General features: G+C 38.7%; 1 protein-coding gene across 1 annotated transcript in view; it reads left to right on the top strand.

Moving 5' to 3' along the window:
* The window catches only part of Gpc4 (glypican 4), a 113,340-nt gene that overhangs the window by 52,390 nt on the left and 47,423 nt on the right, over window positions 1-13,527 (top strand). The gene's annotated exons all lie outside the window — the stretch shown is intronic.

The following is a 13,527-nucleotide window of genomic DNA, read 5'->3' as shown; positions in this document are numbered from 1 at the left end:
AATATCTTTGGTGTAATTTGTTGTGTTCTGATCCCGAGAGTTGATTATGTGTTCCCTTCACCATTTTTGAAAGATGTAATTCACACGAAAGTTATTAAAGAAGGGCGGATTATCTGATTCTTGCTTAGTATTTCATTCCACTTTTACAATATTTTAGGTTAAAAACAGGAAGTAGTTACTAAATTTAAGTGTATTTTCGTATTTGAGGGATTAGAACCCTTATTTTGGAGTTTGTTTTGGTCATCCCTCCCAATTTAAGTGCCATTGTTGTTTCTGGTGGCCTGAGTAGTACACAAACATCAGCTTGAAGAGACCAATAAGTTGTGTTAAGCTTCTGCCTGAGGCTGGTCCAAACAGAATCCTTTACTCCAAGACATCTATGGAAGGCAGTTTCTCAAAAAGCTCATTACCCAGAAATCCACTCCAAGACAGATGGAACCCTTTGGTGGTGACAGTCTCCTGACTGTAGAACGTCTTTGAGATTAGAGTGCTGTAATAGATGTTTCTTTTATTTTGTATCTAGTACCAAATTAAAAATTACATAAGAAGCATTCATAGCAGCACTATTCACAGGTGGCAAATGGTAGAAACAACCTAATTACACACCAGCTGATAAATGGATAAGCCAAATGTGGTACAAACGTGTAGTGGAATACTGTACAGCTATAAAGAGGAGGGAAGGACTGGTAACATGCTACAGTTTGAACAAACCTTGAAAACATTTATGCTTTTAGAAAAAGCCAGTTGAGAAAGACTATAACATGTATGATTCTTTTTATAGTCAATATCCAGAATGAGCAAATCCATAGAGATAGAAAGTAGACTAGTGCTTGTCTATGGCTGGTGTGGGAGGGGATGTGGGGGGAAAGGATTGCTAATAGTTTGCATTTTTTTCTGGGTGTAATACTGTTCTGGGTCTAAATAGTAATGCTTTTTGCATAGCCACGATTATATCTCACTGAATTAGGCACTTAAGGGGATGATTTGTGTAGTATATGAGTTAAATTTTAATTTTAAAAAGTTGGGGTGGGCAGCAAGGACAGGGAGCAAGGATCATGTCTAGAAGCACATTCTCTGAAAAACTCTGATTTGTAATGTTCTTGTGCCTAGTGTAAGGGTTTACCTGACTGATAAGGGGTGGAAAAATCACAAGCTGGACCACAAGAGACTGAGATTGCCATCATGACCAAATGTATGTATTTCTACTGTGCAACCCAAATGAAATCTCAAGATTTTAAGTTCCAGGGGCTGGGGATTTAGCTCAGTGGCATAAGCGCCTGCCTTGCAAGTAGGCAGTTGGGAGTTCGATCCCTGGTACCAATAAAAAGAAAAAAAAAAAGATTTTAAGTTCCTTCCATTTCTTAGTGATTGGAAACATTTATGGCAAAGTGCTTCTTTTGATTTACACAGGACCTTGTTTTTCCTTCCCAGGGAATGAAGGGTCATACAGGGAGGTCAAGTGTAGGAAAAACTTTGTACCCATTTCTTACCAAAAGGATTCAGAGTGTTTAGGGAAGGATGAGAATAGAAAAGGAACTGTATCTTTCAAAACAAATAAAAACGATTGAGTCCTCAGACCACTGAGCAAGGGTATATGCATGTGTGGTTAATTCCTATTACTGAACCATGCAGGGTATTGACAAGTTAAACAGGTACCTTTTGGTTCTTGTGGTGACTTGGCTGTCCCTGCTCTGTCAGGAGAGCAACCCATGGCCTATTCTTGCTCATTCTGAAGGAGCACTGTTGGCCTCTGGTCTGCCTGGCTCTCCTGCCTGCCCTTGTAGTGAGAGACTGCTGGGTTCTGGTTAGGACCTGAATGAGAGGGCTTGGGAAGCTTTCCTAGGACCATAGCAGTATACTCATTCATGACTCCCAGTGGGAACAAGGCGTTTGCAAGCTTTCCTTGAAAAGTGATGACTGTGTCGATTTTCACGAAATAAATGCTATGTACAATCACAGCAGGTTGTTTTCAGGACAGGCCTGACAGAGGACGCTTGTTCCTTCTAAAAATGTTGGCAGCATTGTAAGCTTTTCATCCCTTCTTTAGCAAGAGATACTCTGGAGCTTTTAGTGTCTGATCCTACTAAGAAGCAGAAACTGTTAAGTGGCATTGTTCTAAAAAATGATTTCCAAATATCAGTGCTAAGTGCCATCTATGACCACACACGTCCATTTATGAAAGAGATTGGGAGCAGTGGGATTTATGTTATATCCAAATTCAATCTGCAAATCGAGGTCATTTACAATTGTAAAACCAGTCTTGATTTGTTCTGTTAAATTGTAAAACTTCCTTGTATTGTGTGTATGTTTACATGTAGGGTACAGATACAGAGTGTGACATCTAGTACATTGTCATTTTTAGAATGAAAAAGAGCGACCCACTTTCCCCTGCCTCTTTCCTTTTCTTCTCTGTCCATATTCCTTAAGGCCCTCATTGCCATTTTTGTGTTTAATTTGTTTTGGGGTTTACTCCTTACTCAAAATTCTGCCTTACCCTATCAGTTTTTGTGTATTGTGAAAGAAGAGCAGCTTTGGCTTTGAAACACTGGAAGTTACAAGGAAAATGAATGACATAATTTGTCGATGTCCGCTCCCGGCCGGCAGGAAGGACACACGACAAAGTCTGGTAGTGGACAACCTTTTCTTTTTATTTTCCTTCTCCGTACAGCCTGCCCTGGGTTCTCCCAGCTGAAGCCTCCTCTGGTCCGCTCCCCGCGGCTCCTTTTGTGCTTCAGTCTGCCCCAAAGCCTCTACCGGTCCGCTCTCCGCGGCTCCTTTTGGGCTTTTACTTCTGGGCTTCTACCTGGCTTCTTCTTCCGCCCAGGGGTGGCACCGGTATATATACGGGTACAGTGTCCAATCATGTTAAAGTAAGCAAGGCAAGCTGATTGGCTAACATCATCAGTTGCCAGGCAGACTATATTGTTGAGCGGGTTGTTTACGCGGTAAGCAGGAAACTAACATGTTCGATGGGAGGGGTAATCTACCTCAGGCTTTGCTCTTTACCACAGGCCGCACGTCCGCCGCGCAAGGCGAGCTATCACAGACGCGGCTCCCAACAATAATTTATGCAGTTTTACCTTCCAGAACACTTTGTTGCTTTGGTCTTTGATGTTACCCAGGTTTAGTTTCCTTTTACTTCTCCGCACTTAATATATTTCATGACAAATACTAGCATTGGTGATGTTTTGTTTTGTAAAGTGGCTTGTACTCAGGCATATGGTCTGAGAGTTGGCTCTACCCAAGCATCATATTTTTATTTTCTTCTTGGATGTTTGAGATCTGTTGCTTTCACTGAGTCCACGTTGTCTTGAGAAAAATGAAGAATGATGTGAATTGCATTTAGCAGAATCTCTTCCCAGTTGGGAAACAGTGTGTTTGAAGTAGTAAGTAAGAAATAAATCTGTTTTCAAGTTTGGGTAAATATTTTCTTCTAGGTCTTCAGGGATTAATATTTTTGGTAATATGAACCAACTGAGCTGTTTGTTGCCCTTTAAACGGAATAGTGGCTTTGCTACATGAGCCAGAGGTCTGGTGTTATCTCTCTGGCAAAGACACCACACTGAGGCGGAAAGCAAATGAATATTCCCTTTTGGAACACATCAGAGATCATGAATGTATACCAAACAAGTGATAAATCCCCTGAAGATTCCTAGAACTTTTGCGACACTCTTAAATTGCAGCTGGTACCAACCACTGATGTTGTGCAAGTGGCCATAATAATGTCTTAGTTATCTTGCTTCATCTGAAAAGGAAATATTTTGAGTAAGGGGTTTTTCCAGGTAATTATCCCTTTTACATATTGAACTTTTAAAACTTTTAAAACTGTGTTAAATATTTTAATGAAAATATTTCTAAAATACTTATTCATTGCCTTATTAAGCAGAAGGATGAAAACCACAATCTGTTGAAGACCGAAGGTCATCCTTTCAAAAATCATGTAATAAATGGCACGTGAGTGCAGCAATGGCTTTAGGGCCCTTAGAAGTAGGAGAAATTATTTTCCTCTAAGCTAAATGGCCCAGACTGTTCAGTCCCTGTTGCTTCTGCCTTTTCAGCTGTCACTTCTGCTGTCATTGGTTTGGGTTCACTCTTTGTCCCTTTTTAACCCAGGGCAATACTGAATGCCTAGAAATCAGACAGCAGAGTTGGTTAAACAAGCAACTAGAGTATTTGTGTGCAAAAGACTGTGTCTCAGTGGGTGGCTTCAAAGTTCTACAGTAAATATTACAGACTGAGTGGTTTTTTTGTTTGTTTGTTTTGCTCTTGTCTGTCTCAGTTTTTGGGTGGGGTTAGGGGTTAGACCAAGGCTTCCTTTGCTTGTCGGTTTGTTCTAACATTTGAAATAAGGCATGAGTGAGCTATGACTGTACTTCTAGAGTTGTTTATTGAGTAAGCTTAATATATCAGGAACAGATATAAACAAAATGTTTCAAAGTTCCTTCTTCATAGGCTTGATTTAAAAAAATCATATTTACACCTTTACACACTGAACCTTAATTCATTTCCATTTGTCTTGTCTACCTCCTTTAACTCATCATTGCTCTTATCTATTTATGATTCTTTTTTTTTTTTTCTTTTTCCTTTTTATCGGTACCAGGGATCGAACTCACGACTACCTGCTTGCAAGGCAGGTGCTTATGCTGCTGAGCTAAATCCCCAGCCCCCTCTTACCTATTTATTAACTTTTGAACTTTCCTTATCTCCTTTGTACCTTTGTAAGATTCAATATAATATTCCAATTACAATACTTAATAGCACAGGCACATGATAGTACTTTCTGTTATTTTTAATGCTTCATAAATTTTATCTTCAGGGTACCTTTCTTGCATGTCAACTCCAGCAGCTCTGACTTATCAAATGTGATTTTTCTCATTTCCCAATATATTTGGTTTACTTTCTGTCTTAGAGACTTATTTTTATAAATGTGCAGTGAGTACCTTTATTGTAAAGTTGGCAAGTCTGCTTGCTATGGAAATGAGTCTTACTGGTTTGTACTTCTCAGAGTCTCTTCTAGAACCCATCTTTTGAGTAGAAATCACATCGACAAACATCAGTCTCTTGGGCACAGTGACTGCCTGTAAAGACCTCCTACACATGTTGGCCAAAACAATTTCACCCTTGAGTTACTGCAGAACTGGCTGGTGGTTACCATCTGGTTCTTGTGACTTCTTATCTACTGTTGGTTTGTTGATTAGATGCAGAGAATCACATTTACTGCTATTTGCTCTAGTATCTCTTACCTGCTGTGTTTAGTGTTCTGGTTTGAGAATGTGGATCTCTTTACAAGACAAAGAATTCATTCAGTCTGTGGACCATCTCCTTTTTACCTCTGTGACTGTGATCAAGTGGTTCCTGGAAATGACTTCCTCCATTTGATACAGCAGAAGAGCCTTCTTTGCTTTTGGCTTTGCAGTCTCTCACAAGTTGTTAGTGGGTAGATTTTATTTCATGTTTAACCTGCTGTGCCTGCTGAGATTTTCTTTATTCTCAGTTTAGAGTTGCTTTCTGTTTTATCAAGGATGCCTTAACTACTATTCAGTCAGCTTTCAAAGCACCCTGAAGGTTCTCTTCTCTTTCCAGCCCCCTTCCTCAAAACCGAAGTATGTAGTTAGGAACACTTATTCAATCTTTCAAATCAGTCTCCACGAATCCAAAGTGTTTACTTTTTGAACCCTTTGTCACAGCTTCTTACACAAATAATGGAAAAACTGTGTAATGGATTTTGTATATTTTCTTTTCCTTTCCCATCATGTTGTTAAATTTGCTTATCCACAGTGACTTGGTGCCCTAAGTCCTATATGCTACTCAGGACCAAGGTCAGGGGATCTGTCCCTCCTTACTTCCTTCTGGCTCCTCCTGCCCACCAAGTTCTAGAAACAGTTCTTCAGGAAACAGTCATTTTCATCTCCCCAAATCTTGCCTGCGCATTGACAGGTGAGCATTATGACGATGTGGTTTTTTCCCCCCACTCATTCATATCTGTGAATCTTATGCCCAAATGTGCAGAATAATGGCAAGAAATCTATGATACCGGTCTAAACCGAGTAGAGAAACTTGCTATTTGACAGAAATATTTAAGCCATAAAGAGAGTCTAAGGAGGTGATCAGGTGATAAACTGACAGACGCTCTGAGGTCGATCCACTCTCATCAGCAACATCAAATAAACGGCACTTAAATGCATCACAGTTGTGCAGGGAGCTGTCATTTCCATCTTTGTTCTCCCTCCCTTTGATGTGATAGGGAGCAGACTCCCGTCATCTCAGGGTAGATTTTCTTTCTTTCTTTTTCTTTTTTTTTTTTTTTTTTTTTTTTTTGGTTTTTATTTGACATACATTTATCCTCAGACAGTCTAAATTTCTGAATCATCTGCCTTTATTTCGTAGAGCAGAGTGTTCTCTGAGCAAAATGATTATTCAAGAAAAAAACATCATTTGTCAGTACTACAACAGGCACAGCATATACTCTGGGTATGTAAAAATTTTAGGAAATGTCAGGTGAATATTTGGGTAAGCAAAAAGAAGAGTGTGTTTTTTAAGTCTTGGATTTTATTCACGAGCAACAGATTTCTAGGGCACACATGAATTGTGTTTTACATGTATAAACATTTGGATATTGGTGCAAAGTTGATTCCCCCAAATATTAGGTCAATATCATGTGACATGGCTGAAATTGTATCTAAATTGGAGGTAAATTAATGGCAAATTTCCTAAGAATCATCCTTGAATACTTTCTCTCATTTAATCTCAAATCTCATAATAGCTGTTTTAAAACAAAAGATTCTCTAGCCCATAATCCCAGAGCAGTATTATAGGCTGTGGCCTTAATTTTTACCAAGGGACAGTTTATGTGGTCTATAATTTCTAGAAATAAATACTTCCTAAAACTCATGATAATAGTGGTAATAATGATAATCACAGTAACAAAAACTAAAAAAAAAAAAAAACACTCTTGGCATAGCTTAAATGCTCATGGCTGAATCTTGATGCATAAAAAGATCTGTCCTGTGAGAAATATGTAACATTTTCTAATGTCAGTATTCATAAGAATAGTTACCATTGTTTTTACAGTATGGGGGTGGGGGAATTAAACTCAGGGCTTTGCACATGATAGGCAAGTGTTCTACAATTGAATTATCCACCATTACCACCACCACCACCACCACCTGCCCATGTGTACTATTGACTGAGGCACTAAATACATTTAATGCTTCCAGCAAGTCTTAAGTTCTGTTCTTGTCCCCATTTGACAGAAGATGAAGAAGTCTCAGACAAGCAAAAAGAGTGGCCTACACCTTAAGCAACAGGGCAAAGCCCAGACTCAGACCTGTTTAACACTGAAGTCTTTATGTTTTCTGTGTTAACATGTCACCTCCCGGGCTCAAAGATTAAAAAAAAAGAACTATTAGAGCTCATTTCCTGCCTTGTTTTAACAACTATACTATATGTAGTTAGATAACAAGTTGTGTTTCAGATAAGCTTTTCTGTTCTTTTTTTTTTTCTTTTTTTTTTTTTTCCTTGAGTTTCCTGCTAGTTAGGACTTTGTTTTATTCTAAACTGCTGTGATTGAGGCTCTTGGTCAGGCTGATTGAGCTAAAGCTCTGCATTCTTTAGGAGCCAGACCCACTGCCCTTCACTGGTGGGGCAAGAAGTTTGGGTTAAATGTGCTAGTCCAGCACTATTAATGGGTCAGTGCTATTAGGAGAGTCTTAACCAATAAGCCAAATGCATCTTGATTGAGGGGAATGCTGGGGATGGAACACAGAGCCATGTGCATATGAAACACTTTCTGCCACTGAGCCACATTCTAGCCCCCATTGTGATTATTTCTTGTACGTAAGGCCTTTTTGTCACCGTTCCACAGTCCCTGACATAAGTTCTGTTGTTTGTAGCCAAAAATCAGAGAATTACAAGGTTTTATCACATAATGAAACAATGCCAAATTTTCCCTAAAGCTTATGTGTTACTAATGCCCAAGAACCACTTACTATATGCTCATGTGCTGCTGAGTCAAAAAGCCATAACAAGCTAAATAGACTAGCAACGCACTATGCTATTTCAAAATTATACAGTAGTACATATTTGCAGTATGTAGTATTTATATTCATCTTAGGTAGTAGTAGGTACATGTATTTAACATCTTTTAATTCTTTTTATTCTCCTTTCCTTCCCCTGTCGCCCTCTCCATCTCTAGATCTGCAAAATATCTGTCTGCCTGTGTCCTATTGTCTTTTCTTAAAAATTATTTATACTTTGAATGTCTCAAAGAAGTTATGTCTGATTTATTTCACTTAGGGTCTCAAGGTGTATTGAGTTTCGTACAAATCATTCACATTTATCTTTCTTTATGACATAGTACTCCATTATATATAAATACCACATTTGTTTCACCATTCATCTGTTGATGTATATAACACTATACCTCTCACACTTACCTGTAAGTCTTTAGGCCAGTTAGAAGCTCAGATTTGGTGCTGGAAACACCTCTTCCAAGTCAGTGTACGATTATGAAATTTGAGATTGAACTATGATTTTTCTTTCCTTCTTTCTTTTTTTTTTTATGCCAGAAATTGAACTTGGGACCTTGTGCTTGCCAGGCAGGTGCTGTGCCACTGAGCTAAATCCCCAGCCCTGAACTATGATTTTTCTAAGTTCATTTAATTCTGGTGCGGTCATCCTACATGTTTGAATTTCATCTAGTAGAGTGGGCTAAGGAAGCATATGAGTTCAGTTTTTATTTCTACAGTGAAATACCTGAGGCAGGCTAACTTTATGAATAAAAAGAGCTTCATTTAGCTCACAGTTATGGAGACAGAAGGACATGGTACTGGCATCACCTCGACTTCAGTGAGGACATTATGGCAGATAGCACCACAAGGTTGGAAGCATAGATTGGAGGAAGAGATCACATTTCAAAACAGCAGGCCACAGAGGCTGGGGATCCCGTGGTTCCTCCAAGAGCACACCCCTCATGACCTCCCACTAGAGTGTACCTGAACTCTGCTGCATAAGCCTTCAAACACGTGAATTCTGGTTGCACAAACTCAAACCATTTCCAAGCCTTAGCAGCTAGTCAATCCTTATTTTGGGCTGTGTTCATTGTCATGTATTAAAGATAGAAATATTCATGAGCAAAACATAAACATATTTTCCGCATAGCCTGAATGAACTCATTTTAGTCTAGGCAGTTCATTTACAAAAGTCAGGCCTTATAATGCTGGACATTTAGTTTTGCTTCTGCTTTTGAAGTGGTCTCTTTTCCTCACATTGAAAATGACTCCAGAATGTGATTAAATCTATGTGCTTCTGTAGCACTGCATAAAATTTGGGATTATGCTGTCATGAATTGAGTTAATACATAAGATTAAGTAGATTAAAGAAATAAAATGTGACCTTGCACAGTTTATTATCCTATGAAAGATAATGAACAAAGTAAGCTATTCTGTTCTTCTGTATGTCTAGTTACTGATACTTTTTAAAGTACACTACTGTGTTTATTAATTCAAACAATAAGCACAGTGCTGCCAAGTACTGTCTTTCAAATATGACCGACATGTAATTCACACGTATTTGTTCTCATACTTGAATGCAGTTTTAAAAAATTGTCTCCTGCTCGTTACTATGGGATCAGGAAAACCTAAGAGCTTGTGTAAACATGCATGTGTCTGCAAGGAGTAGATTATTTTTTATTTTCCTTTGAAGTAGCTTTAAGTGTACTCTTAAAATATATCTTGAACTACCTACCATTATTCGTTTTCTGCATAGGATAAAACATCTTGAAGGAAAAGAGCTGAAAACAAGTAAATGAAAGTAACTTACTCTTTTCTAGCAGAAAGTCCTGGTACAAAATAGGGTCCTCGAATTTTCCAAATGAGGCTATATTTATTGCCCTTTTTCCCTAGAAAGGGCCATTTTAATAATTTTTGCTATCACATCAAAGCCTCTTCGTGATAATTATAGTCAGTAATTGCAGTAGTAATGCTGTGTGCCATCTGCAGGCTCTGTGTAATGGAAACTAGAGAGAAAAACATGCCACTCTCTGCTTCCTGGGAGTTACCATGGAACGTGAGGCCCTAGTGCCAGATCACCACTTACATAGGTTGTAGGTGACCTACCCACTACTGGACCTGAGCCATATGTCCTTTTCTTTTCCTCTCCTTTGCTCTATTTCTTTCCATTCTTGTTCATTCCTGCCTCTTAATGACTGTAGGCCTGGGCTACCAGCCTTCCATTGTAGTTGTCCAACCTAAAGTAATTGATAGACCTTAACCTTGGGCCACTTTCTACGAATGGAAAAATAATTAGATGTTTGATTAAATTCATTGCTTTATGAGTGAGGTTGGCCTAAAATCCAAGTTATGCAGGGCAAGCTGGATATTGTAATAATGGCATCAATATCTACTGATCTGTATGTTCTAGGCCATAGAAAGCTGTCTGATACTTCTTTAAGTCGTGAGCATCGGGTCTCAAGTTTATTTATTGGTTGGATTTCTGAAATACAGATTTCTATGTCTCTCCTAGGCCGTGTGATAGTTAACACCAATGTATAGTGACTATTGTCAGCGCTATGGAAGCAACTTTCAGTTCTGCTTAGAGACTCAAATTAGAATAGCCTGTCTCTTTTCATCCCTTCCCAAACCAAAAATCCCTTCCTACAAAAAAAGCAGGCAGCTCCTTCATCTTTGGATATCTTGACAGTTCTTCAGTAAAGAGGCTCAAACCGCCTCCATTGCATTATCTGGAACATTACATCTATCTCTGTGACCTTACAATGACTAAAAGACCTCTGGTCTGTCAGGCCCTTATTGGCAGATGGTCAGGAGATGAACAGATCTATAGGGACTTGAATGTATAGCAAGTGACTGATTTGTCTCCATATTTTTATCACTTGTTTGCACTTCCATCTTCTTTGAGAAAATAAATTTTTTCCTATCATGAATAAATAAGCACATTAATACTTTAAGTTAATGCCCTAGCTCTGCCTTTATTTTTCTCTTTTTGTAATATTTAACAATCAAGAGATAGATGGTAGGTGGCTGTCATGGCAGCCCAGGTAATGACCTGGCTAATAGATACATTGCGTTTGACTTAAAGCACTTTTAATCAGAGTTTTAAAGAGCCCAGAACAAACAAGACTTACTCCTAGTGTGGTAGAGAGGGACCAGATGATATCTCTATTCCTTTGCTTTTTGGTGTGTCAGTCACTTGAGGGCATAGAGTCTCCTTTGGTGAGATTTCAGTTGAAAATTTGAATGGAGCCACTCTAGTGATTTATTGACTTTCCAGATACAAGTTGAGACAAGATTATCGTCAAGTGATCAGATTAAGGCTTTTAAAATCAAAGCCATGACATGGTTTGAGTTTTTTAAAATTAATTTAGATATTCAGTGACTTCTGATTTGTCAGGCCAAATACATGAAATAGTTTTTGTATGGAGAAATCTCATTGTAGGATTGTGCTCTTGAGTTTACATAAAGTCTTTTATAGTTATGACTGATTCCAAAAATGGACATATCCTCCTGGGCAGTATATAGATTGTATTTGGTTGTGTGACTTGCCTACTTTGTCCATCCTGTTGAAGTTCCAAAGAGAGAGCCATAGGTTGGGTGGATTTGCTGAATGTAGTATTACCTCTCCTCTGGTCTGATGAACTAAGTTGTTCAGGATCAGATCAGAAGACCTCAAGGCCTTAGGGGAATTGAGATTATAGAGTGAGGAGGAGAGAGCAAAGCCTGTAGCACAGCAATAAAATTCGTGCCTGTTTGTCTTGTAATTTTCAAGAGTGTGGAGACCAAGCCCGTTTTATTTTTTGCTCTGATGGATGGCATCTGGAGCATAAGTGGCACTTGATAAATACTGCATACGCACTGACAGTGTTTTTGCTTAGCCGACTCATGTCTAAGGTTAGTTTGGGAGAAATGAATCAGTTCTTTGACATAGACTTGGGAAGAATGGAGGGCAAAGTTCTGTTCCCAGGTCATCTTTTGAGGTGGCCTAGTGGAAGGAACTAGATCAAGAAGTGGTAAATATACTAGATTTTTCTAATTCTGATAAACAGATTGGTCAATAGCTCTAATCATAAAGAAGATGTTCTCTGAGGTGAAATTGGGTAATCAAATAATGTCAAGGAGCTAGTAGATAAATCCCAATCAAACCTAGAATGCCTCACACTGATAAAGGTAGAATCTGTACTGAAAGGTAAGAACACTGAAGACTTTATTTAGCTCAATCTTCTGGGAAAAAGACTCATTTCTATAAGGGCAGTATGGATTTTGTAAGGACCTTATGTTTTTCCAAGGACCAATGCATACATAGTCATAGAAACATCAGTGTATGTGATCTATTTGATTTCAGAAAGCTTTTCATAGGATTTCATACCAAGCCAAGGAAACCCAGATAGCTACCAGATCAGGAGATTGTTCTCTCAAAACATCGGGCTTTGAGGTGGGCAGTAAAGGGTCATGGATAAAGAGGTAGTTCTCTGAGTGAGTTTTACTTCAAGCTCCAGGAAAGCACATGGAAGAGGAAGTGTACTTGGAAATCTTGAGTTTTGTGAAGAAAAATTTTCCCAAATAGTGAACAGCCTATTAGAGAATAAAGTCAAGAGTATATGACCAAAGGGTAGAGGCCCAGGTGCTAGGGTACTAGATGATAATAAGGAGGACATTTATTGGGGAAAGGAAAATGGCATGATTCAGACTACTGCATAATGTGCTGCTTAAAGGTTTTTTTTTATAAAAATTTCTTTTAATAACTTTTTATCGGTACAGGATATCGAACTCATGACTGCCTGCTTGCAAGGTGCTTATGCCGCTGAGCTAAATCCCCAGCACCGCTTAAAGGGTTTTCGTGCCCATTTGAGAATGTTCAGGAAATTTAGCTTTGCAGAACTAGAGGGGATGTGAAGATCTGCTGTCCTTATCCTCTCAAGTTAGAAAATTAAGCCCTGTTGAACTATGCTTCATAGTCACACTCATGGGAATTGGGACTAATAAAGAATCCTTCAATGTAGATCTGTGCTAGAGTAAGCTATAACTTACTATGATTTTTAACAAAAAATTGTGGAAATCAGCTTTAAGGGGTGTAAGTAAGCACAAACATTAAACATGTAAATGTTTCTCTTCCATTTTATTGACGCCTGGCTAGAATTTTAAAGAAATGTGTCTGGGGCTTGAAATACCATGTTGCAGAATCATTCATTTCTCTTTCTATAGGGAAGCTAATTCTGCTACATCGTCCACTGTAAAAACTCTGCAGCCATTTGGAGAAATGTCCTTTGGAGAATTCAAGATGGATGATTATATAATTCGTCTAGTATATTTTTTTCTAGACAGTAGATTTGTTAAAAAGTTTTCCACACTGTGTTTTGGGAAAAGAATTTTATTTATGCTGTGAAAGGGGAGCTTTAGAGAAGTCAGGAGCTGGCATGTGGCTCATTGTCTAACACACATGAGGCCTTGGGTTCCATTGCCAGCACCAGAGGAAGAGGGGCGGAGAGGCAAGCTAAAGAGGGTTTCTGCCTTTTCT

The sequence above is a fragment of the Cavia porcellus genome, unplaced genomic scaffold (assembly GCF_034190915.1).
Source record: "Cavia porcellus strain 051 isolate PalLab524CR breed Dunkin Hartley unplaced genomic scaffold, mCavPor4.1 scaffold_3, whole genome shotgun sequence".
NCBI classification, from domain to species: domain Eukaryota; kingdom Metazoa; phylum Chordata; class Mammalia; order Rodentia; family Caviidae; genus Cavia; species Cavia porcellus.
Note: the sequence above shows the minus strand (reverse complement) of the source record. Positions and strands in the feature narration are given on the sequence as shown.